Source organism: Delphinapterus leucas, chromosome 19 (genome assembly GCF_059928025.1).
Source record: "Delphinapterus leucas isolate spDelLeu-1000000601 "Yukka" chromosome 19, BTC_Dleu_Yukka2, whole genome shotgun sequence".
Taxonomy (NCBI): Eukaryota; Metazoa; Chordata; class Mammalia; order Artiodactyla; family Monodontidae; genus Delphinapterus; species Delphinapterus leucas.
Window position 1 is genome coordinate 36,417,848 of NC_143147.1, and position 26,816 is coordinate 36,444,663.

A 26,816-nucleotide genomic window follows, 5' to 3' on the forward strand; every position below is an offset into this window, starting at 1 on the left:
GCAAAAGAAAGGTACAAGAGAAATTTGGGTTTGGGGACTGAGTAGAGATTTATTTTAAGAACACATAATTATAATCCTGCTGTCATGTGGATTTGGGGTTTGCATTTATAGTACCTGCATGATTCAAGAAACTTTAACCTGAGAAATTAGTTGGGTGCCTTCATATTCATAGCAGCTCAGAGCTATTAGTGAATTAAATGCAAATCCTCTCTGCATTAGTATGCATTGGATCCAAGTCCATTAAGATTCCTAACATGAAGGCCAGAAAAATATGATATCACAATAAATAAATCACTGTGTATACAGGAAACAAGTCACAGAAAGAAAGTTTGCAGAAACAAAACAGAGCAGAACCCCAAGGAAGTATAGACAGTAGGATTAAAAAGATAGAATATTAAGCATATTTTAAAATTTATAGAAATAAAATGAGTTAAAATAATGAGTGAAGAAGACAAGATTATAGAAAATGACCAGGCAGACATGAAAGAGAACCAAAATAGAACTTCCTCAAATGAAAACTAGTATTGTTGAAATTAAAACACACACACATGCAAGCATGCATGCATGCACATGCACACATACACAGGAAGAATTGAATAACAGAGTTGAAGAGATAAGCAGGAAACTAGGAGAAAGATATAAAGATATTACTCAAAAGCTGTCAAGAGACACAAGAGGTATCATCTTTCACATATGAGAGATTAAAAGACATGGAAGACTGAGTGAGGAAGTCTCACATGCACCTATATTTTGAGTTCCAGAAGAAAGACGAGAGAATGGGAGAGGCAGGATTTGAAGAAACAATGGCTAAGAATTTTCAGAAATTAATAAAAATGTGAACTCTCAGTTCAGAAAATGCAATAAATACCAAACAAGCTACATAAAAATAAATCTACACCTAGACACATCATATAATGCCACAGAATACCAAGAACAAAGTGGAGTTCTTAATGCAACTGCAGAAAAGCACATTTTCTCTACAAAAGAGTAGATAGAAGATTCATAAAGGCCACAAAGGCACCCAAAGAGCAAAGAGAATGGAGTAACATCCCTAAAGTGCTCAGAGAAACATAACTACCAACCAAGAAGTGTATGCCTAGCTAATAAAACTCTCTCTCAAAAAAAAAGAGAAAGATATTGTCATGTTTTTAAACAAATACTGAGACTATACTAACAATAAACTCTCATTAAAGTAATGTAAAAAGGATCAGTTTCAAGATTGAAGAAATGGACTCCAAAACAATATCTGGGAGACAAATAGGTAGAGCGAATAGTTAGTTGAATACAAAGGTAAATATAAGCCAACACTGACATCAGTTAGAAAACCCAGCTGCAGTGGTCTTAAGCTCGCATTGGCCTGTTCTCTCACGTAAAAATCTAGTCTCTTTCTATCTTGCTGATTTGCCATACCATGCTTCTGCCTGCAATATACCTACATTCCAGGCAGCAGGAGAAAAGAAGGCACACAAAGCCTTGCTTTCATAAGAAAACTTCCACAGAATTCCACATAACACTTCCACTCAATCTTTGGCCATAACTGAGTGATAACTGCCACTCGTAGAAGTAAGGGACACTGAAATGAAGGCATTTAGCTGGAGTTAGTCATTGTCAGGAATTAGGTTCCTTTAAAAAAGGAGAAAATTGGAGTGCAACTGGCAGTCTCTGCCACATATTGATCAGTAAGCTCTAGCAAACAGTTAAGGAACAGATCTCTCTTACACAAATTATCTCAGAAAATATATTTTTAAAACTGAAATACTCTGTAACTTATTTAATCAGGATAGTATAACCTCAATTACTAAAAACAGACAAGTATAGTATAAGAAATGAAAATTAATGAACAAGTTCACTCATGACTACATAAGCAAAAATCCCAAATAAAATATTAGTAAATTAATCCAGCCATGTATTAAAAAAACAAAAACAAAAAAATAACTTGTCATGACCAGATATACCTCAGCATGGTGAACCTAGAAGTATGAAGCCAACATTGCCTTTCAAGAAAAAACTTGTTGCTCTCCAGCTGTTTGGAGTATTGTCAGTTGACATCCTTCACCTGGCATCCCCTTCAGGAATTGACCCCGCTTCAGAGAGACATCTTGTAAGGTCATGCCTTTACAGGAATGGCCTATATCTCATGGACAGCCGAAACTATGAGATTTACATGAAAGCTTGAGTTATCCCTTCACCAATCCTGATGCTTCTCCATCCCTTCCATAGGTGTTAGTCTCAAGGCTACTCCTTAATAAATATCTTAAACACTATTTCTAAAAGTCTACTCCCATGAGAACTCAACCTGTAATACTCAGGAATACAAAAATGGTTTAAGATAAGAAAATCCATTAATATAATTAGCCACATTGACTGATTAATGAAGAAATAGCATTTGATTACACAATGAAATATAAATAATTTAATAAAATTAGACATTCCATTTATTATAAGAACTCTTAAACTTGGAATAAAAGAAGTCTTTAACATGATAAATGTATTTACTAAAATCTACAGCAAACATCATATTTTATGGTGAAGTATAAATATTTCTTAAAAGATCAGAAATAAGATATTGATACCCACTATCACCATTAATGCTCTGATCATGCCAGGGATAGAACTGCAAAAGACAGTTGTATTGAATCTATAGATCAACTTGGGAAGGATGGTATCTACAAATGATTAAGCCTTCCAATCCATGACTATGGCATGTCTCTCCATTTATTTAAGATTTCTTTATTTCTTCTCATCAGTGTTTTGTGGTTTTTAGTGTACAGATCTCGCACATACTTTGTTGAGATCTACAAAAATACTTTCTAGGATTTTAATAGATATTGCATTAAAGCTGTATATAAATTTGAGGAGAATTAACACTTTTACTATGTTGAATCTTACAATCCTTAAACTGGTATGTCTCCTCTATTATTGAGAGCTTCTTTGATTTCTTTTATGAGCAACATAGAGTTTTCAGCATAAAGCTTATAACATGCTTTTGTTAGATAAACACATAAATATTTCTCTTTTTTGCAATTGTAAGCAATACTGTATTTTTAAATCTATAGTATACTGTTTATTGCTAGTTTATAGGAATATAGTTGATTTTGTATATTTATCTTGTATCCTGCCATCTTGCTGAATTCATTTATTAATTCTTGGTGGGATTTTTTAGTTGTTGTAGTTGATTCCTTAGAGTTTTCTACATAGACAACCATTATCTGCAAATAAGGATTGTTTTATTTCTTCTTTTCCTATCAGTATGACTTTCTTTCTATTTCTTACTTTATTGCACTGGTTAGAACTTCCAGCACTATGCTGAATAAGAGTGGTGAGAGTGAACATCCTTGCCTTCTCCACAATCTTTGGAAAAATTCATTGAGCATTCACAATTAAATATGTTAATTGTAAATATTTTTAGATGTTCTTAATCAAACTGAGGAAGTTTCCATTTCTATTTTTTCAAGAAACTTAATCATGAATGTCTTCAGTTTCATCAAGTGCTCTTTCTACATCAATTGCTATAACAATATGATTTTTCTTCTATAGTCTCTTTTATAATAGTAAATTACATTGATTGATTTTTTTTTAAATACTGAGCCAAATTTATGTGCCTGGAACTAATCTCATTTAATCATAATGTATAATTCTTTTTATATGTTACTGAGTTCTATTTGCTAATATTTTGTTATGGACATTCATCTGTGTGCATGAGAGATATTTGTTTTAATATTTTCTTTGTATTTTTTTGGTCTAAATTTGGAATCATGGTAACAGTAGCCTCACAAAATAAATTAAAAATTGTTCCCTCTTCTATTTTCTGGAAAAGATTGGGTAGAACCAATGTTAATTCTTCTTTAACATTTCATAAAATTCAGTGAAACTATCTGGGTTCATCATTTTCTTTTTGTGTGAGTTTTTAAATAAGGAATTCAATTTTCATAATAGTCTTAGGGCTATTTAAATATTCTATTACATATTGGGTGAATTGTGATAGTTTGTGATTTTTGAGGAATTAGTCTACATCTAAACTGTCAAATTTCTATGTGTAGATGTGTAGAGTTGTTCATAGTATTCCTTTGTTGTTCTTTTGATATATGCAGAGCCTTTAGTGTTATCTCATATTTCATTCCTGATACTGGAATTTGTGACTTCTTTTTTTCCCCTTTGTCAGTCCTCCTAGAGGTTTGTCAATTGTATTGAACTTTTCAAAGAACCAGTTCTTTGTTTTATCTATTTTCTCTATTTTTTGCTTTCAATTTAATTGTTCCCTGCTCTTATTTTAACATATCCTTCCTTCTGCTTGCTTTAGCTTTATTTTGCTCTTCTTTTTCTAGGTCCATTTTTAGGTCCTTTTTCTAGGTCCTTGAGCTCAGATTATTGATTTGAGCATTTTCTTTTTTCTAATGCATGCATTTAGTGCTCAAGAAAGTTCTAACTGTGCCCCACAATTTCAATATGCTTTGCTTTCATTTTCATTTAGTTCAAAGTATATTTTAATTTCCCTTAAGACATTGTCATAAACTCATGGAATAGAAGTGTGATATTTATTGTAAGTGTTAGCAGATTTTTCTGTTATCTTTTTTTCATTGATTTCTAATTTGATTCCATTGTGTTTAAAGAATATACTTCATACAATTTCAATTCTTTTAAGTCTTCTTAAAAGTTTTATGGCCCAGGATATGGTTGATCTTGACATATTTGTTCTGGGGGAGCTTGGAAAGAATGAGTATTTTACTATTACTGGGTGGAATGTTTTATAAATATTGATTAGATCCTACTGGTGGTAGTGTTGAGTCCCTCTACTCTACATTTTCAATGATTTTCTGTGTAGTTGTTCTGTCAAATGTTGAGTGTTGCTGAAGTGTTCAGATAAAATTGTGAATTTGTCTATTTCTCCTTTCATTTGTATAACTTTTTGCTTCACTTATTTTGCAACTGTGTTGTTTGGTGCATGCACATAAAGAATTACTATGTCATTTTGGTGGTTGACAAATCCATTATTATATAATGTCCCTTTCTGTCTATCGTAATTTTCTACACTCTAAAGTCTACTTTATCTGATTGTAATATAGCCAATCCTGCTTTCCTTTGATTAATACTTACAAAGATATACTTTTTTTATCATTTTACTTTCAATCTGCCTATATCTTTTTATTTGAGGTGAATTTCTTATAGATAGCATATAGTTGTGTAATTTAAAAAATTCACTCTATCTCTATTTAGATCATTTATATTTAACTTAATATAATTATTGGTATAATAAGGCTGAATTCTGCCATTTTATTTTAATTTCCTGCTTATTCACTGTTTTTCATTACTGTTTTTATCCCTATTTTCTGTGTGTTACTTGAGCAATTTTTAAAATTCCATTTTCATTTTTCTATACTATTTTTAAAGTATATATCTTTGTATAGCTTTTTAGTGGTTTCTCTAGGTATTATGTTATTGATACATAAATTATCAGAGTATGCTATGATCTTTTTACTACCTTGAGTGAAATGCAGAAATCTTAACTCTATTTATGTCCCTTTCAGTTTCCATTTATAATATATTTGTTTTAAATATTTCTTCTACATATATTTAGAGGCAAGAAGACAGTGTTGTAATTTTGCTTCAACCTTCAAACATAGTTTAGAAAAACTCAAGAGGAGAAGGAAATTCTATTTTATTTACCCATGTTTTTGCTTACTATCTTCTTTCTTCCTTCTTGATGTTTTGATGGTCCTTCTTTTCTGTTTAGAGAGCTTCCCTTATGTGTTCTTTTAGGGTAGGTCTGCTGATAACAAATTCTCTTAGGTTACTTTCATTTAAAGATGTTATAATTTCTCTTTCATTCCTGCAGGATATTTTCATTTTGTATAAACTCTAGATTGAGAGTTATTTTCTTTTATCACTTGAAAAATATTGTGTCATTTCCTTCTGGCTTCCATGGTTTATGATGAAAAACCCACTGTCATTTGAATTATTTTCTCCTATGGGCAAGATTTTTCTCTGGTTGATTTCAAGATTTTTCTTTTCTCTTTAGTTTTCAGAAGTGTAATTATGTTGTCTCTTGGCATGGATTTCTCTGTTGATCCTACTTAGGATGTTCTCAATTTTTGAATCCTTAAGTTTATGTGTTTTTCCAATCTGGAGAAATTTTCAGCCATTATTTTTTTTAGAATACTTTTAAAAGCCTGCCCTCATTTTCTTGAACTGATGACATAAATGTTACATATATTGTTATAGTCTCTCAGGCTCCTAAGGTTCCATTCATTTCTTTTCAGTTTATTTTTTTCTACTGTTCATATAGGGATTTCTATTGTTTTATCTTCCTGTTCACTGACTCTTTCCTTTGTCTCCTCTATTCTGCTGTGGAGCTTATCCACTGGGGTTTTTATTTGTATTACTGTATTTTTCAATGCTAAAATTTCAATTTGGTTTCTCTTTATATCCTTTTTTTTTTCCCTAAGACATTCATTTTTTTTTTGATTATCTCAAAAACATTTGCTTATTGTAACTTTCATGATTACTTCCTTAAGATATTTATCAGATAATTCCAATATCTCTGTAATCCTGGTTTTGTCATCCAATGACAGTCAATTTGAGATCTTTAAGGTTCTTAGTATGAGAAATGATTTCAATAAAACTGGTCATATTTGCATTGTGTTGGATTCTGAATCTTATTTACACCTGCTTTAACTGACTCTCTCTGACGCCATTCCAGTAAGGGAAGAGGGGCACCACCTTGTTACTACCTGTTAGAGGTAGAAGTTCAGGTTTACTGTTTGGCTTCTATTGACACCTGAGGCTTGGCCATTACTTGTTACTGCCATGTGGGGATGAGAGTCTTGGCTTTTCATGTTGTCTCCACTGAAACTCTTATGGAGGAGGTCTTATTCCAACCAGACAATGGTAAAGTCCTGATTCTCCCTCCAAGTAGCCTCCTCCAATATCACTCCAGAAGGAAGGTAGAGAGACACATTGTTACTGCTGAGTGCAGGTGCATGTTCAGGCTCCTCACCTGGTCTTCACTGACACTGTAATCAGGGAGCCTCTTTAAAGGGAATGAAAATCCAGCTTCCTCCTTGGCCCTTTCTGACACAACCTCTATAGGTGCGTTGGGGTAGGTACCTCCATAGTCTTGCATGGGTAGAAGTCTATCTAGGCTACCCATTCTGCCTTAGCTGGCATGGATGGGTATTTGACCACAGATTTTTTTTCCTATTATATTTGGCTTGAGTAGAGTGGTTATTGCCTAAAGATTTCTGTTTTGTTAGGTTGCTACTTTCTGGTCCTTTGGCTAGAGAGAGCAGTCTCATCTTGCAGATTTTTCCTTCTGTGCTCTTTGATACTTTGATTTGCTGTCTTCTTCAGCAACAACTCTGAGATATATAAGGCAAAAAGAAACCCAGAGAACTATACCAAGTTGTTATTTGGGTCCCAAATTCCCTCGCTAATCTGCCGTCTTCCCACCTAATAGATTATTCTTATTTTTATTTTATATATAATGTCCAGGGATCTTAGGTATTACTAGTAGGATGAATAGGAAAAAGTAGGTCTACTCTATCTTCCCAGAAGCAGAAGTATACCCATACCATTATATTTTGTTGCCTTTATTCTTTTCTAGTATAAGCCTTAAAACTATAAATTTCCCTCTTGGCACTACTTAAGCAGCATTTCGTAATTTTAATATGCTGTATTATCATTATAATTTAGTTCAAACAATTTTCTAATGTTTTTACGGTGCCTTCTTTGACCTTAAATTCCAAATATTTGGGTTTTTTAAGATCTAATTTTGTTATTGATTACTAATTCAATTCCATTTGGTAAGAGAGCATAATTCTTACATTTTCAATCTTATTAAATACATTGTGACTTGTTTTTAAATCTCTAACTGTGGGCTTCCCTGGTGGCACAGTGGTTGAGAGTCTGCCTGCCGATGCAGGGAACATGGGTTTGTGCCCCGGTCCAGGAAGATCCCACATGCTGCAGAGCAACTGGGTCCGTGGGCCATGGCCGCTGAACCTGTGCATCCGGAGCCTGTGCTCCACAACGGGAGAGGCCACAACAGTGAGAGGCCCGCGTACCACAAAAAAAAAAAAAAAAAAAAAATCTTTAAATGTGATATTAGTGAATGTTTCGTGTACATTTGAAAAGAATGCGTATTCTGTTGTTACTGTCTGTAGTGTTCTATAAATGTGTGTTATTGAAATCTTCTATATATGCATTAATTTTCCACTTGTTCTTTCTATTAGGGAGAGAGTTGTATTGAAATCTTGCATCTATTTCTGATTTTTTTTTTCTGAAAGTTCTTGATATACTTGAAACTCTGTTTTTAGGTGTGTATACATTGAGAGTTGTCACGTCCTCTTGATATGTTGAATTTTTTTATTATTACAAAGTATCTCACTTTACCCCTAGAAATATTCCTTGTCCTGAATTATATTTTATTTGTTATTAAAATAGTGATACTGTCTTTCTTATATTAGTTTTTGAATGATTTTTTTCTCATTTTAAAGCTACCTTCATCTTTTTGTTTAGAGCTTATTAAATGAAATAAGTTGAGATTTGGTATTTATATCCAGTCTAATAATTCCTGCATATTAATAGGACTTAAATCTTTAACATTTAAAATAAATTTTTGTGTGGTTGGGTTTAGTTCCAACATTATGCTATTTATTTTTGATAATTTCATTTTTTATCCTCTTGTTTCTCATTTCCCTCCATTTTATCTATTAATTGAATACGTTTTAAAGGCTCCATCTTATCTTCTCCAATGGCTTATTAGATGTGCATCTTCATTTTAATTTTATTTAGTTCTTGATCTCAGTTTTACAATATACATCCCTAAATCATCATAATCTACTTTTAAATGAATATTATACTACTTCATGTATAATGTAAGATACTTTCATATCACCCTCCTTTTATGCTATATCCATCAAACATTTACTTCCACATACGCTATAAACCACAGAATACATTGTTATTATTTATGTTTAAAGAGTCAAATATCTTTAAAATAAAATTTAAAACATAAAGCTTATTTTAGATATACCCACACATGCCATTTTTGGTATATTTTTTTTCTTTTTATAGATCTGAGTGCTCACCTGGAAACATTTTCTTCATACTTTATGAGATTACCTTAGAATTTCTTATAGTACTTTAAAACATACCCAGGATTTCATTTTTATTTAGGTTGTGGTGAGGACAACAGAGCAGGAAATGATTGCCGCTATAAAGACAGTTTGTTACTCAGTTCCTAAGAGGAAGGGGCACGATGTCATGCAGGGGCATGTAGCACCAGGGTCAGCCAGAAGGTGGAATGAGTGAGGGGAAAGTGTGGGCAAAAGCCATTTTTGTAGTTTTTGCAGGAAGAAATGGGTGAGACAGAGTACAAAGCTGAGCAGGCTTAGCATTAGACAGTTTGGAAAGTTTTGGTGTGGTCTGGGCTGCAGGAATGGTCACTAGTTGTTCAGTACATGGACCAAGGACAGGGGGATAGTGTCCTGGACTGCTCATGCCAGATAAAAACAAGGTGTGTATAGGAGGGTTTGCACATCAAAGGTGTGCTACAGGCGAGTTATTTTCTATCTCTAGGAATTAGCTAACCAATGGGAGGGGTAATCTCTCCCTGGTTCTGCAAGGCTCAAGATATCAAAGCATCATAAAACACAGTAAGAAACGTGATTAATATGTCTATCATTGCACCAGTACCATACTGTTTTGATGACTGTAGCTTTGTAGTAGAGTCTGAAATCAGGGATCCTCCAGCTCCATTTTTCCTTCTCAGGATTGCTTTGGCTATTCATGGCCTTTGTGTTTCCATACAAATTTTTAATTTTTTTGTTCTAGTTCTGTGAAAAGTGACATTGATAATTTGATAGGGATTGCATCGAGTCTGTACATTGCCTTAGGTAGTATACTCATTTTGACAATATTGATTCTTCCAGTCCAAGATCATGGTATACCTTTCTATTTGCTGTGTCATCTTTGACTTCTCTCATCAGCATCTTATGGTTTTCAGAGTACAGGTCTTCTGTCTCCTTAGGTAGGTTTATTCCTATGTATTTTATTCTTTTCGATGTGATGGTAAATGGGATTGTTTCCCTAATTTCTATTTCTGATATTTCATTGTTAGTATAAAGAGATGCAAGAGATTTTTGTGTATTAATTTTGTATCCTGCAACCTTACTGAATTCATTGATGAGCTCTAGTAATTTTCTGGTAGCACCTTTAAGGTTTTCTATGTGTAGTATCATGTCATCTGCAAACAGTGACAGTTTTACTTCTTTTCCAATTTGGATTCCTTTTATTTCTTTTCTTCTCTGATTGCCGTGGCTAGGACTTCCAAAACTATGTTGAATAAAAGTGGTTGCAGTGGGCATCCTTGTCTTGTTCCTAATCTTAGAGGGAATGCCTTCAGCATGTCACCATTGAGAATGATATTAACTGTGGGTTTGCCATATATGGCCTTTATTATGTTGAGGTAAGTTCCCTCTATTCCCACTTTCTGGAGAGTTTTTATCATAAATGGATGTTGAATTTTCTCAAAAGCTTTTTTTGCATCTATTGAGATGATCATATGGTTTTAATTCTTCAGTTTGTTAATATGATGTATCACACTGACTTATTTGTGTATATTGAAGAATCCTTGCATCCCTGGGATAAATCTCACTTGATCATGGTGTATGCTCCTTTTAATGTATTGTTGGATTCTATTTGCTAGTATTTTGTTGAGGATTTTTGTGTCTATGTTCATTGATGATATTGGCCTGTATTTTTTGTGTATGTGTGTGGCATCTTTGTCTGGTTTTGGTATCAGGGTGATTGTGGCCTCATAGAATGAGCTTGGGAGTGTTCCTTCCTCTGCAAATTTTTGGAAGAGATTCAGAAGTATAGGTGTTAACTTTTCTCTAAATGTTTGCTAGAATTCACCTGTGAAGCCATCTGGTCCTGGACTTTTGTTAGTTGGAAGCTTTTAAATCACTGTTTCAATTTTCGAAACAGTATGGTACTGGTGCAAGGATAGAAATAAATATCAATGAAACAGGATAGAAAGCCCAGAAATAAACTTATATGCCTATGGTCAGTTAATATATGACAAAGGAGACAAGACTATACAATGGAGAAAAAAACAGTCTCTTCAATGAGTGGTGCTGGAAAAACTGGACAGCTACAAGCAAAAAAAGAAAAAAAAGAAATTAGAACATTTCCTAACACCATACACAAAAATAAACTCATAATGGACCTAAGACCTAAATGTAGGGCAGACACTATAAAACTCTTAGAGGAAAACATAGGCAGACCTCCTTTTGACATAAATCACAGCAATATCTTCTTGGATCCACCTCCTAGAGTAATAAAAATAAAAACAAAAATAAACAAATGGGACCTAATTAAACTTAAAAGCTTCTACACAGCAAAGGAAACCATAAACAAAATGAAAAGACAACCCACAGAATGGGAGAAAATATTTGCAAACAAAGAAACCACCAAGGGATTTATCTCTAATATATACAAACAGCTCATGCAGCCCTATATCAAAAAAACAAACAACCTAATCAAAAAATGGGCAGAAGATCTAAATAAACTTTTCTCCAAAGAAGACATACAGATGGACAAAAAGCACATGAAAAGATGCTCCACATCACTAATTATCAGAGAAATACAAATCAAAACTACAATGAGGTATCACCTCACACCAATCAGAATGGCCATCACCAAAAAGTCTACAAACAGTAAATGCTTGCAAGGGTGTGGAGAAAAGGGAACCCTCTTACACTGTTGATGAGAAGGTAAGTTGGTACAACCACTATGGGAACAGTATGGAGGTTCTTTTAAAAACTAAAAATAGAACTACCATGTGATCCAGCAATCCCACTCCTGTGTATATATCCAGAGAAAACTAATTCAAAAACATACCTGCACCCCAATATTCATTCTAGCACTGTTTACAATAGCCAAGACATAGAAGCAACCTAAATGTTCACTGACAGATGAATGGATAAAGAGATGTGGTACATATATTAAATAGAATATTACTCAATAATAAAAAAGCATGAAATAATGCCATTTGCAGCAACATGGATGGACCTAGAGATTATCATACTAACTGAAGTAAGTCAGACAAGAGAAAGACAAATATATGATATCACTCATATATGAAATCTAATTGTAAAAAATGATACAAATGAACTTATTTACAAAACAGAAACAGACTTACACATGTGGAAAACAAACTTATGGTTACCAAAGGGGAAACATGGTGGGGAAGGATAAATCAAGAGCTTGGGATTAATATACACACACTATTATATATAAGATAGATAACCAACAAGGACCTACTGTATAGCACAGGGAACTCTACTCAATATTCTGTGATAACCTATGTGAGAAAAGAATCTGAAAAAGTATGAATATATGTATATAACTGAATCACTTTGCTATACACCTGAAACTAACACAACATTGTAAATCAACTATGCTCCAATAAAGTTATAAAAAAGAAATGTGATTAATATATGTAGATCTTCTGCAAAAAATTATCTCAACTTATGTTTGTCTGACAATGTATTTTGCTTTAATTGGGTATAGAATTCTGGGGGTTTTTTTGGCACTTAAAGATGTCAATTCATTGTCTTTTTTTACATACTCAGTGATAATTCTGATCATTGTAATGTAATCAGAATTTCCAATCACTTATGAGATTTTATTTCTGTCATTGGTTGTTAGCAAGTTGATTAGATTGTATATTGGTATGGTTTTCATTTTATTTCCTTTCTTGGGTTTGGTTGAGTTTATTGGATCTGTGGGTTTATACTTTTTGTCAAATTAAGAAAAATTTTAGTCATTATACATTCAGACATATTTTGTGCCATAGTTTGCCTCCTTATGTAACTCTAATTATACATATGTTAAACCAGTTGCTAAAGTCCCAGGTCACTGAAGCTCTGTTTATTTATTTTAAAATTTTTGTTCCCTGTTCTTCAGTTTGGATTTCTATTGATATTTTGCTCTGCAATATCTAATCTACTAAATTCCCTAACTGTTTGATAAAGTCTTTCTGACTGGTGAGTACTTCACTATCTCCCAGCCCTGTATAATCTCTGGGAAATTTTTAGTTTATAATCTACCAGAAGTTATTCTTTCCCAGCACTTTTGCTTTGTCTGACCTCGTGTGGCCCCCCAGAGTCTTACTCTATTCATATTCAACTTAGTATTCAGCCAAAGACAGGTGCTGTTTCTCTGCTCAGTTGCCTGCTGTGTTAGTCTTCCCTTCCAGGTTACAGCCACAGCAGACTCCCTGAACTTTGATATTTGTGTCCTCAACTCAGTAGAGCCATAATGTTGCACTGGTATTCCCCTTCCTAGTGCTTCAATCTAGAAACTGCTTCTATAGGCACACCTCATTTTGTTGCACTTCACTTTACTGCACTTTGCAGCTATTGCATTTTTTACAAATTGAAGTTTTGTGGCAATTTTGCATCAAGCAAGTCCATCAGTGCCACTTTTCCAAAAGCATTTTCTCACTTTATTTCACTGTGTCACATTTTGGTAAGTCTCACAATATTTCTAACTTTTCTCATTATCGTTATATTTATTATGGTGATCTGTGAACAGTGATCTTTGATGTTACTATCGTAATTATTTTAGGGCACCACAATTCATGTGAAAGTGAACTTAATCAATAAATGTATGTGTGTTCTGACTGCTCCATGGGCCAGCCATTCTCCTGTCTCCCTCCCTATTTTATGAGACACAATAATGAAATTTGGCGGATTAATAACACCACAAGGGCCTCTGAGTGTTCAAGTGAGAGTCACACATATCTCACTTTAAATCGAAAGCTAGAAAGCATTATGTTTAGTGAGGAAGACATGTTGAAAGCCCAGATAGGCTGAAAACTAAGCCTCTTGCACCAGTTAGCCAAGTTGTGAGTGAAAAGGAAAAGTTCTTGAAAGAAATTGATAGTGCTACTCTAGTAAACATAGGAACGATAAGAAAGCAAAACAGCCTTATTGCCGATAATGGAGAAAGTTTGAGTGGTCTGGACAGAAAATAAAACCAGTGACAACATCCCTTTAAGCCAAAGCCTAATCCAGAGAAAAGCCCTAACTCTCTTCAATTCTCTGAAGACTGAGAGAGGTGAGGAAGCTACAAAAGAAAAGTTTGAAGCCAATCAAAACTTGGTTCATGAGGTTTAAGGAAAGAGAATCCTCTCAATATCATAAAAGTGTAAGGTGAAGCAGCCAGTGCTGATGTAGAAGCACCAAGTTATCCAGAAGACCTAGCTAAGATAATTAATGAAGGCAGCTACACTAAACAATAGGTTTTCAATGTAGATGAAACAGCGTTCTATTGGAAGAAGATGTCATCTAGGACATTCATAGCTAGAGAGAAGAAGTCAAGGCCTGGCTTCACAGCTACAAAGAAGAGGCTGACTCTCTTAGGAGCTAATGCAGCTGATGACTCTAAGTTGAAGCCAATGCTGATTTGCCATTCTGAAAATCCTAGGGCCCTAAAGAATTATGCTAAATCTGCTCTGCCTGTGCTCTATAAATGGAAAAACGAAGGCTGGATAATAACACATCTGTTTACAAAATGGTTTACTGAACATTTTAAGCCAATTGTTAAGACCTACTGCTCAGAGGGAAAAAAAAGAAAGATTCCTCTCAAAATATTACCGCTCATTGACAAGGCACCTGGCTACCCAACAGCTCTGATGGAGATGTACAACAATACTAATGTTATTTTCATGCCTGCTAACACAACGTCCATTCTGTAGCTCATGGATCAAGGAGTCATTTTGACTTTCAATTCTTACAATTTAAGAAAAACATTTCTTAAGACTATCATTGTCACAGACAGTGATTCCTCTGAGAGATCTGGAAAAGTAAATTGAAAGCTTTCTGGACAGGATTCACCATTCTAGATTCCATTAAAAACATTTGTGATTTATGGGAAGAAGTCAAAATATTAACAGATGTTTTGGGGAAACTGATTCCAACCCTCATGGATGAGTTTGAGGGGTTCAAGACTTCATTGAGAGTGTAACTGCAGATGTGGTGGAAACAGCAAGAGAACTAGAATTAGAAGTGGAGACTGAAGATGTGAATGAATTGCTGCAATCTCATGACAAAACTTTAAAGAAGGAGGAGTTGCTTCTTAAAGATGAAAAAAGAAAGTGGTTTCTTGAGGTGGGATCTACTCCAGGTAAAGATGCTTGAAAATTGTTGAAATAACAAAAAGGATTTAGAATATTACATAAACTTAGTTGACAAAGCAGCAGCAGGGTTTTAAAAAATTGACTCCAAATTTGAAAGAAGTTCTACTGTGGGTAGAATGATATCAAACTGCTTTGCATGCTACAGAGAACTTGTTTGTGAAAGGAAGAGTCAATCAATGCAGCAAACTTCATTGTTGTCTTATTTTAAGAAAGTGCCATGGCCACCCCAACCTTCAGCAGCCACCGCCCTGATCAGTCAGTAGCCATCAACATTGAGGCAAGACCTTCCACCAGCAAAAAGATTATGACTCACTGAAGGCTCAGATGATGGTTAGAATTTTTTAGCAATAAAATACCTTTTAATTAAGATATATATAGAGAGATATGGATATATTTAGACATAACACTATTGCACACTTAATAAACATACAGTTTCTACATATGTAGTGTGAACATAACTTTTCTATGCACTGGGAAGTCAAAAAAATTGCTTTATTGTCACATTTGGTTTATTGAGATTGTCTGGTACTGAACCTACAATATCTCCATGGTGTGCTTGTTTTAGGAATGCTGGGCTGATCTTACAGGTTTCTTCATTTGTTTCCTTTCTGTCAGGAATTACAGTCCTGTGCTGCCTCGTGTCCAGTTTTCTCTTTTGTTACAATGTGAAAGCATTTCCAATATCTATTACCCAGGAATAGAAGGCCCTTCCATTTTCTCTAATGGCCTTGGTTTTGAATCTATTTATTCTGGAACATAAAATCCTTAGAAGATATAAAGTTATTCCTCTTCCCCCACTCACACACACACACATTTTCTATTTCCATTTTATTTTTCTCCCATGCATTACATTACTATTCCACTTACATTCAAAAACGTTAAGTGGTAACAATGGTTTATTAAATGAATAGATAAATAAATAAATATGTTTATACCAGACAAAGTGATGAAGGTGAGGTAAACCATTCTGTAATTTTCCCAGCCTTAAAATTTGAAGAAGATGCTTAGCAATTTTCAATAATTTATGGAATTGCAGTAATAAATTGTCATAGAACTTCATAAGGAAATAATCGAACATGGAAAGAATGCAGAGTTGGAGGATTACATTTGGATGATGGCATAGCCTGAATAATCCTAGGAAATTCAACTCTATGAAGACTTAGTTTCTTCATTTAGAAAATGGAAAAAAAAAAGTTGTGTCCCATCCCACAGATTATGAATTCTTCAATGTTCTATCATGTAAAGTATCAACTAAATAGTAGTTTAGTAAGTATAATAGGATAATAAAATTTCACATAATACTTAGCAATTGGGTGTTTAGTATGTTATAAAAGAGAGAAATCCAACTTTTCATTTTTCCTCTATGAATGGCCAATTTAAAAATTTCTCAAATTTATTTTTAAAAATCAAGGGCAGAGTATCAACATAGTTTTGTAAGGGCATAATAATAAAAGTAAAACAATGAAATGTATTAATTTTAAGTATCTCCAAGGTATTCTATGACTTATCATAATCACCTAGTAATCACTTAGTTTTCTTGTTTGGAGAAGTTATAAAATGATACAGTCAAGAAGTTCAGTGTCTTTGAATGAAACTTTCTACAATGCTCCAAACAGGACTTATAATAAAACTCTGATTTAGGGAGAATGAATTTGAGTAGATAGTCCAATTAAGTCATAAAAAGAAAATAGCTGCAGAAAACATGTAGTTGCTTGTTAAAATAGAGAAGACCATTTATTGAAATCAAATGTATGGCTGTGTGCCTTCAGGGTTCATTTCTGATTTTAATTGGACAATTACTTTAAAACTGTTTCTGTTTCTCAACAGACCATATACTAGGAAACAAAATGAAACAAACCTTTCTTTACTACTAAAAGCATGAGAGAACCTTTCTATGGCTGAGTTTTAAAACAGTTCTAATGAATATAATTATGTGAATAAAGCATTCAGGTATTATATTCTGCTAGTATACACCTCTCCTCTCCATCTCTCCATCTTCACAAGAAATTAATGAATAGAGCAAAAGTTCTTGAACCAAACATATGAGAAACCACTGTCATCTTTAATGTTTCTTTCTTAGCAAACTGATGCACCATTCATATTAACCCATTTAAGAAGAAAAGCATGCAATTAGTATTCAGGAATCTTAATGTCTAGTCATGGCTGTTCATGTTTTTCTGTGATCCTCGAGGACTGTCAAAGAAGATTGCATTGGACAAGTTAAACAGGCAAGAAAGACTTTTATTTAATGCTATTGCATTGAGTGGCAAGACTATTGCAATAGGGGAGAGAAATTTAACTCAAATCCATTGAAGCGAAAAGTGGAAGAGTTTTTAATCACGGTGATGAGCTAGTGGGAAGAGTACGGGAGAACAGTATGGGGGAGGTTGGTCCATGTGGTTAGGGCATCTGTGTTTGCTCTTTGACTCGTGTCAAATGTAGGTTCCTACCCTCTTCAGAGACTGGAAGATAGGGTTGCTATCTTTCTTAATGATTAAATTTCAAGGAGATGGCTCTGAGGTCCCTGATAAAGACATTTCTGTGTTGTAAAACTGGCAAGAGAATATTTACATCTTAAAGGGGCAGAGAAAGAAATTACAACTGCAAGTTTTCTAAAGTAAATGCACTAAGAAGAGGGAGGTCAGAGGCCTATGATCTGGAGGAAACTTGTCTAAAGTATGGTCAACTGAGAAGACATTAGATATTATTTATTATCTCTGCACATTGACCATGTTATCTAGAACGTTTTGGAGATTCAAACTGAAAATGACAAAATCTCAAAAAAAAAAAGAAAGAAAGAAAAAGAAAAAAGTACAAGCAGAATTTAGACTTAATTAACAAGCAAACTAGTGTTCTGTGGGAGGAAAATTTAACAGGACCTATGAGATGTTTCATAAAAGATTTATCCATCTTCAACTAATGAAGTATTTACTCTGCTAATTCACAATGCTTGTGAGAAACTTACAGATGCTAAGGAGTCCCACAGCTTAAACAAAACAAAATGAAACAAAAAGAAAACACTTTTTTTAGCTTTTTCTTAAGCCAATATTTTTCAAATTGAATAGCAAACCCTGCAGAATTTGTGTTCCAAGGACCAGAATTAAAGGTCAGATAATCTTTAAGTTCCCTTTCAGTTCTAAAATTCTAATATGATATTTATTTAATAATATGGTTATTCTCTTTGAATATAGGAATTCATTTCTGGGTTTTGTGCGTTACTCAGTTTAATGATGACTTTGCTATTTTTTCTACAAACTGACTCCTTAAAACTTGTTATTCTAAATTTTTGTGTGTCTTCTTTTTGTATTTTAAATACATTTGTCAAAGGTTGTTTTTACTCTTACATAAATACCCAGGACTCTAGTACATATTGAATGTAGACTCATCACAGATTTTTAAAATCCTCTAACAGGCCATTAGTATTCAAGGTTTCCTGAAAATAATACCTATTAGCTTAATCATTACTTGTATCCTAAAACATAGAAAGATTCCAGGGAAATTCAGGAAAAAAAAATCCATGCTTTTAAAAAAATCCTAAAGACCTTTATTAAGCAACAGCTTTTTAATGTGTAATCCTTTGACCTTTTTTTGAGAAATTTACAAAAGAAAGATTGAAAGGAAGGGAGAAGGGAAGGGAAAAAGTAAAAGAAAGTTGTGCATGTGTATTTATCTACAGAGTCCTTATTTTACTAGTTATGTAAACAAAATTCTATGTTCCTATTTATCTTATACTTTGAAGAATCCTGAGAGTTTAGCCCTTTAAAGTTCTCAGGCAGCAATTCTTCTTGGAACTTCTTACTAACCATTGCATACGGAGGGGTTATATACTGGACAACTTCCTTTGCCTGGTAAAAATTAGGAAAAGGGCCAAATGGCTGATGTTATTCGGTAAATTTCTCTCATTTCAGAAACAAACAGATGTAAGATAGCTCCTTTGAGTTGCATAATTCCATTTTGGCCAATTAGTAAAACAGACTAACTTCTTAAGAAGTAAACTGGTAATGGATTTTCTATAAATAACACAACTACATTATCCTATGACAGAACAGAAGATATTAATGCAGTGTTCTTCAAAGAAGCTAATAAATTAAGGTCACCAACATAGATAAAATAAACTTCATATAATTATCATCTCAGAAAATTAGATTGAAATATTTTTATACTCTCCTAATTATTGAAGTATAATAACAGCACTGTTGAACAAATCTGTTTGTATTTTATTATGTGCATTTAAGTTGGCGTATCTAGAACTAATAGTAAGCAAAATAACTAAAATTATTTTCCACTACTGCTTAGCTCTGAACAGTCAGTGAGGGCACAAGAGAACACCAAAATAATTTTTTCCACTAAAAATTATTCAAATTTTAACTCTAAGCAAGAGTTTTATGTTATAATTACAAGTGTCAGTATGACTTAATTCACTCAAAAGTGAATTTTGATTTCCAAATATGCATTTTAGAAATACAAACACATGTTAATATTATAGTAAATATAGATGTCTCGGAGGGTAGTAGTATATTTTAGATGAAACAAATAGATGTTTAAATAATGTTATACTTAATAAATGTGTTCATTTTCTTCTAGGCTCATATATTTGAGCATTTTATATCTTTAGTCTTATCATGTACACAAATCAACAAGCACTGTTGGGAAAAATGATGGATAATAATATAGTATGCCTAAGGTTAGAGAATTGACCATATCTTTTGACAATCAGAATGTGTTTTCTAAAACAATCAAGAAAGATGACAGTTATTTTCTGTAAATCATTTTGTTTATAATCCATTATTCACTCTAAATCACATTTTATTTAATCTATTACTCTTATCCAAGGAAAAAGCTGATTAATAACGTTATGTTACATAAGACAGGATATGCATATTCATGAGCCCTCATGAATTATTTGTGAAGATAAAACGAGTAAACCTTTATCTTATAGGAGAGCAATTAAAAGTACTTGACTCACAAGATAATAAATCAAGCTGAAAATTTAGTCCTATACTCACACACAATTTGAAACACTGCAATAAGAAGTAACACACCACACTAGATTAGACTTCCCAGATTAAAAGTAACATTTTAAATATTAAAGTTGCTGTCTTAGATCATAAAATATCCTGATGTGTGAATGCATAGTACATTTTAAAAAGTTAAGCTGATGGGTGATTTAAGGTACTTTTGGGCAGCATATTATCTTCTGACACACCTGCTTTCTGAAAACCTGGAAGGTTTTTTTTTTTATTTTTTTTTTATTTATTTTTATTTTTTTGCGGTACGCGGGCCTCTCACTGCTGTGGCCTCTCCCATTGCGGAGCACAGGCTCCGGACAGGCAGGCTCAGCGGCCATGGCTCACGGGCCCAGCCGCTCCACGGCATGTGGGATCTTCCCAGACCGGGGCATGAACCCGTGTCCCCTGCATCGGCAGGTGGACTCTCAACCACTGCGCCACCAGGGAAGCCCTTGAACGTTTTATATTTTTATGAAAGTGCCTGTGTAACACAGAACCAAGAAGATTCCTCAGGCTACAAGGATTTAAATTACCCAAGCTGCACAGTAGAAATTAACAAATGATAGAGAACACAATATCTTTCTACTGTATGCTCTATGCTAGTTTAATAATCGAGTAATGTATAAAGTTGTCAAAGGCAGTGAATTTAAAAAGAAAACAAATATATAATTGAAATGAATGATCTGAAGAAAAGATCTAACATGCAATATTCTGTGTGGAAAAATCTCAAAGCTGTGCCCTAAGGTTAATAATTCATATGAAGTAGTTTAGCAAGTGGTATCCTAATGACTTCTCAACCGGAAAATGTATTTTTCTTTCTTTTTTCTACTCTCAAGTATGTATAGAGCTTTTTTACCTGGAAAAGTTAGCTTTCATGGGAGTGTATACTACTTTGGGGAAAACTCTTTGTTTTGTCTTATTGTTAATTACACCTTAGTGGTACTGTTCTATAGTGTTAATTGACACTGTTTAATATTTGGTTTGAAATATTCTCAGGTCTTCTTTCCATATGTTTGTATCCAAGTCTCAATTTAAAAAATTATTCATCTCAAAATTATTTTGCCTATTTTTACCTATTTTGCCTATTTTATGCTGCTCCCTCTTCTTTTCCTGGCATACCCTTTCTCCCTCAAACCTCCCACCATTTTAAAAGCAAAACAAAACAAAGCTGCCTTGTTCAGAACTCTTCATGTAATGAAAGCTTATTTGTTTTCACTGGCTTCATCAGGTGAGATTCCACTAAATATCTGTATTTTGTATGAACAATACAGCCTAAGAATGTCTTACTTAAGATTTTTTTCATTTCATAAAGATGGAACAAGAGGAATCAACTGAAATTAGCTGAACTCAAAAATACTTTTGTATGTTGAGGGGGATAAAAGTCTATAATTAAATTCAGAAGTTGAGTCTTACCAACTACTAGGTCTTAGAGAAGTTGAGTCACTAGATTCTCATAGCCTCAGTTCCAGTATCTATTAAGTGATGTATTGAGGCTTAGATGAGATCATGTATACAGAGCAACTTATACTGTAGAGCACTAGGAAATGTAAAGGGAAATGTAAGGAGACATTATTATGAGACAAAATGCGTAATTGCTAAGTGACAGCTGGGATATTGGAACTATATTATCTCAACACTAGTTGCTGCAGTTGCCAACACTGCCTATTGATAGGAATTCACACCTAGATAATGGACGAACATTAGATTCATGGTATGAAAAATCTGTGAGGAAGAATGAGGCATCCAAGAAAGTTTAAAGTTTACCTGACTCTGAAACAATTTTGTGCTACTAAATATCTCTAACCACACAAGATTATGTCAATCACATTCTTTATCATTTTGATCACACCCTTATGCATGGCTCTAAAGCAATCACAATGGAAGTAATAGCTGTACATCTGACCTCTGTTAATTTCCTCAGTGATCAAGATTCTCAATTTTGAGATGGAGACCAGATGGCAGAGTAGAAGGACGTGAGCTCATCTCTTCTTATGGAAACACCAAACTTACAATAACTTCTGAACTACCCTTGACAAAAAAAAAAAAAAAATGCTGGAACCTACCAAAAAAGATACCCTATATGCAAAGACAAAGAAGAAGCCACAACAATATGGTAGGAGGGGTGCAATCATGATAAAATCAAATCCTATACCTGCCAGTGGGCAACCCACAAACTGGAAAATAATTATACCCCAGAATTTCTCCCACAGCAGTGAAAGTTCTGAGCCCCACACAGGCTCCCCAGACTGGAGGTCTGGCAGCAGGAGGAGGAGCCCCCAGAGAATCTGGCTTTGAAGGCCAGTTGGGTTTGATCTCAGGAATTCCACAGGATTGGAGGAAACAGAAACTCCACCTTGGAAGGCACACACAAGGTCTCTTGTGCACCAAGATGTAGGAAAAATAGCAGTGACCTCATAAGAGACTGAGCCAGACTTACCTGCTAGTACTGGAGAGTCTCCTGTGGAAGTAGGTGGGAGCTGTGCCTCACTGCAGGGACAAAGCAGTTCTGGGGAGTACTCATTAGTGTAAGCCCTCAAGGAGGCTGCAATTTTCTTACCAAGACCTGGTCCCACCCAACAGCCTGTGGGCTCCAGTGCTGGAACACCTCAGGCCAAACAACCAGCAGGGTAGGAACACAGCACCAACAATCAGCAGACAGGCTGCATAAAGTCTTCCTGAGCCCAGAGCCCTGTAAACATGCCCCTTGGTTCAGCCCTGCCCACCAGAGGGACAAGAACCAGCTCCATTGACCAGGGTGCAGGAACAATTCCATCCCACAAGGAAGCCTGCAAAAGCCTCTTAGACAACGTCATCCACCAGGGGGCAGACAGCAGAAGCAAGAACTGAAATCCTGTAGCCTTCAGAATGGAAACCACAAGCACAGAAAGTTAGACAAAATGAGACAGCAGAGGAATATATCTCAGATGAAGGAATAAGGTAAAACTCCATAAAAACAACTAAATGAAGTGGAGAAAGGCAATCTACCTGAAAAAGAATTCAGAATAATGATAGTAAAGATGATACAAGATCTCAGAAAAGGAATGGAGGCACAGATTGAGAAGATAAAAGAAATGTTTAACAAAGACCTAGAAGAACTAAAGAACAAACAAACAGAAATTAACAATACAATAACTGAAGTGAAAAATATACTAGAAGGAATCAAGAGCAGAGTAACTGAGGCAGAAGAATGAATAAGTGAGCTGGAAGATAGAATGGGGGAAATAACTGCCATGAAATAGAATAAAGAAAAAGAGAATGAAAAGAAATGAGCACAGTCTAAGAGACCTCTGGGACAACATTAAATACCAACATTTACATTATAGGGGTCCCAGAAGGAGAAGAGAGAGAGAAATGACCTGAGAAAATATTTGAAGAGATAATAGCTGAAAACTTCCCTAACATGGGAAAGGAAACAGTCGCACAAGTCCAGTAAGTGAAGAGAGTCCCAAGCAGGATAAACCCAAGGAGGAACACACTGAGACACATAGTAATCAAATTGACAAAAATTAAAGACAAAGAAAAATATTAAAAGCAGCAAGGGAAAAGCAACAAATAACATACAAGGGAACTCCCAGAAGGTTATCAGCTGATTTCTCAGCAGAAACTCTGTAGGCCAGAAGGGAGTGGCACAATATATTTAAAGTGATGAAAGAGAAGAACCTACAACAAAGAATACTCTACCCAGCAAGGCTCTCATCAAGATTAAGTGGAGAAATCAGACAAGCAAAAACTAAGCGAATTCAGCACTACCACACCAGCTTTGTAACAAATGCTAAAGCAACTTCTCTAGGTGGAAAAGAAAAGGCCACAACTAGAAACAAGAAAATTACAAATGGAAAAGCCCTCTGGCAAAGGCAAGCATACAATAAAGGTGGGAAATCATCCACACACAAATATGATATCAAAACCAGCAATTGTGAGGAGAGCACCAATGCAGGATATTGGAAATGCATTTGAAATTAAAAGTCAAGCAACTTAAAACAATCTAGTGTATATATATAGACTGCTATATCAAACCTCATGGTAACTGCAAACCAAGAATCTACAATAGATACACACACACAAAAAGAAAAAGGAATTCCAACACAACACTAAAGTTAGTCATCATCAAATCACAAGAGAAGAGAACAAAAGAGGAAGGGAAGAAAAAGCACCTTCAAAAGCAAATCCAAAACAATTAACAAAATGGCATTAAGAACATACATACTGATAATTGCCTTAACCATAAAGAGATTAAGTGCTCCAACCAAAAGACATAGACTGGCTGAATGGATACAAAACAGGACCCATACATATGCTGTCTGCAAGAGACCCACTTCAGATCTAAGGACACATACAGACTGACAGTGAAGGGATGGAAAAAAGGTATTTCATGGAAATGGAAATCAAAAGAAAGCTAGAGTAGTAATACAGATATCAGACAAAATAGACTTTAAAATAAAGATTGTTACAAGAGAAAAGAAGGACACTACATAATGATCAAGAGATCAATCCAAGAAAAAGATATAACAATTGTTAATATATATGTACCTGACATTAGAGTACCTCAATATATAAGGCAAATACTATCAACCATAAAAGGAAAAATTGACAGTAATACAATAGCAGGGAACTTTAACACTCCACTTTCATCAATGGACAGATCATCCAGACAGAAAATCAATAAGGAAACACAAGCCTTAAATGACACATTAGACCAGATGGATTTAATTGTTATTTATAGACCACTCCATCTGACAGCAGCAGAATACACATTCTTCTCAAGTGCACTTGGAACATTCTCCAGGACTGATCACATGTTAGGTCACAAAGCGAGCCTCCATAAATTTAAGAAAATTGAAATCATATCAAACATCTTTTCTGACCATAACACTACGAGATTAGAAATAACTACAAGAAAAAGAAACTGTAAAAAACACAAATATGTGGATGCTAAGCAGTATGCTACTAAACAACGAGTGGATCACTGAAGAAATCAAAAAGGAAATCAAAATAATACCTAGAGACAAATGAAAATGAAAGCACAACGATCAAAATCTATGGGACACAGCAAAAGCAGTTCTAAAAGGGAAGCTTATAGCAATACAGTCTTACCTCAGGATACAAAAAAACACAAAAACAACCTAAATTATACATAAAGTAACTAGAGAAAGAAAAACAAACAAAACCCAAAGTTAGTAGAAGGAAAAAAATTATAAAAATCAGAGGAGAAATAAATGAAATAGAAACAAAGAAAACAATAGCAAAGATCAATGAAACTAAAGACTGTTTCTTTGAGAAGATAAACAAAATTGAAAAAAACTTTAGCCAGACTTATCAAGAAAAAAAGGGCAAGGGCCCAACTCAATAAAATTAGAAATTAAAAAGGAGAAGTTATAATGGACACCACAGAAATACAAAGGATCATAAGAGACTACTACAAGTAACTATATACAAACAAAATGGACAACCTAGAAGAAATGGATGAATTCTTAGAAAGGTACTATCTCCCTAGACTGAATCAGGAAGAAATAGAAAATATGAAAAGACCAATCACAAGTACTGAAATTAAAACTGTGATTTAAAAAATCCCAACTAACAAAAGCCCAGGACCAGATGGCTTCAAAGGCAAATTCTATCAAACATTTAGAGAAGAGTTAACACCTATCCTTTTGAATCTCTTCCAAAAAATTACAGAGGCAGGAACACTCCCAAGCTCATTCTATGAGGCCACAATCACCCTGATACCAACACCAGACAAAGATACCATACACACAAAAAAACTTACAGGCAAATATCATTGATGAACATGGACACAATAATCCTCAACAAAATACTAGCAAACAGAATTTAACAATACATTAAAAGGATCATGCAGCATGATCAAGTGGGATTTATCCCCGGGATGCAAGGACTTTTCAATATCCCCAAATCAATCAGTGAGGTATACCACATCAACAAATTGCAGTATAAAAACCATATGATCATCTCAGTAGATGCAGAAAAAGCTTTTGAGAAAATTCAACACCCATTTATGATAAGAACTCTCCAGAAAGTGGGCATAGAGGGAACTTACCTCAACATAATAAAGTCCATATATGACAAAACTACAGCTAAAAACATACTCAATGGTGAAAAGCTGAAAGCATTTTCTCTAAGATAAGGAAAAAGTCAAGGATGTCCACACTTGCCACTTTTATTCCACATAGATTAGGGAGTCCTATCCACAGCAATCAGAGAGGGAAAAGAAATAAAAGGAATCCAAATTGGAAAAGAAGAAATAAAACTGTCACTTTTCGCAGATGACATGACACTATACACAGAAAATCATAAAGACACTACCAGAAAACTATTAGAGTTAATCAATGAATTTGGTAAAGTTGCAGGATACAAAATTAATACACAGAAAACTGTTGCATTTCTATATAATAAGAACAAAAGATAAGAAAGAGAAATTAAAGAAACTATCCCATTTACCATTGCATCAAAAAGAATAAAGTACCTAGAAATAAACCACCTAAGGAGGCAAAAGACCTGTACACTGAAAACTATAAGACATTGATGAAAGATATCAGAGATAACACAAACAGATGGAAAGATATACCATGATCTTGGGTTTGCAA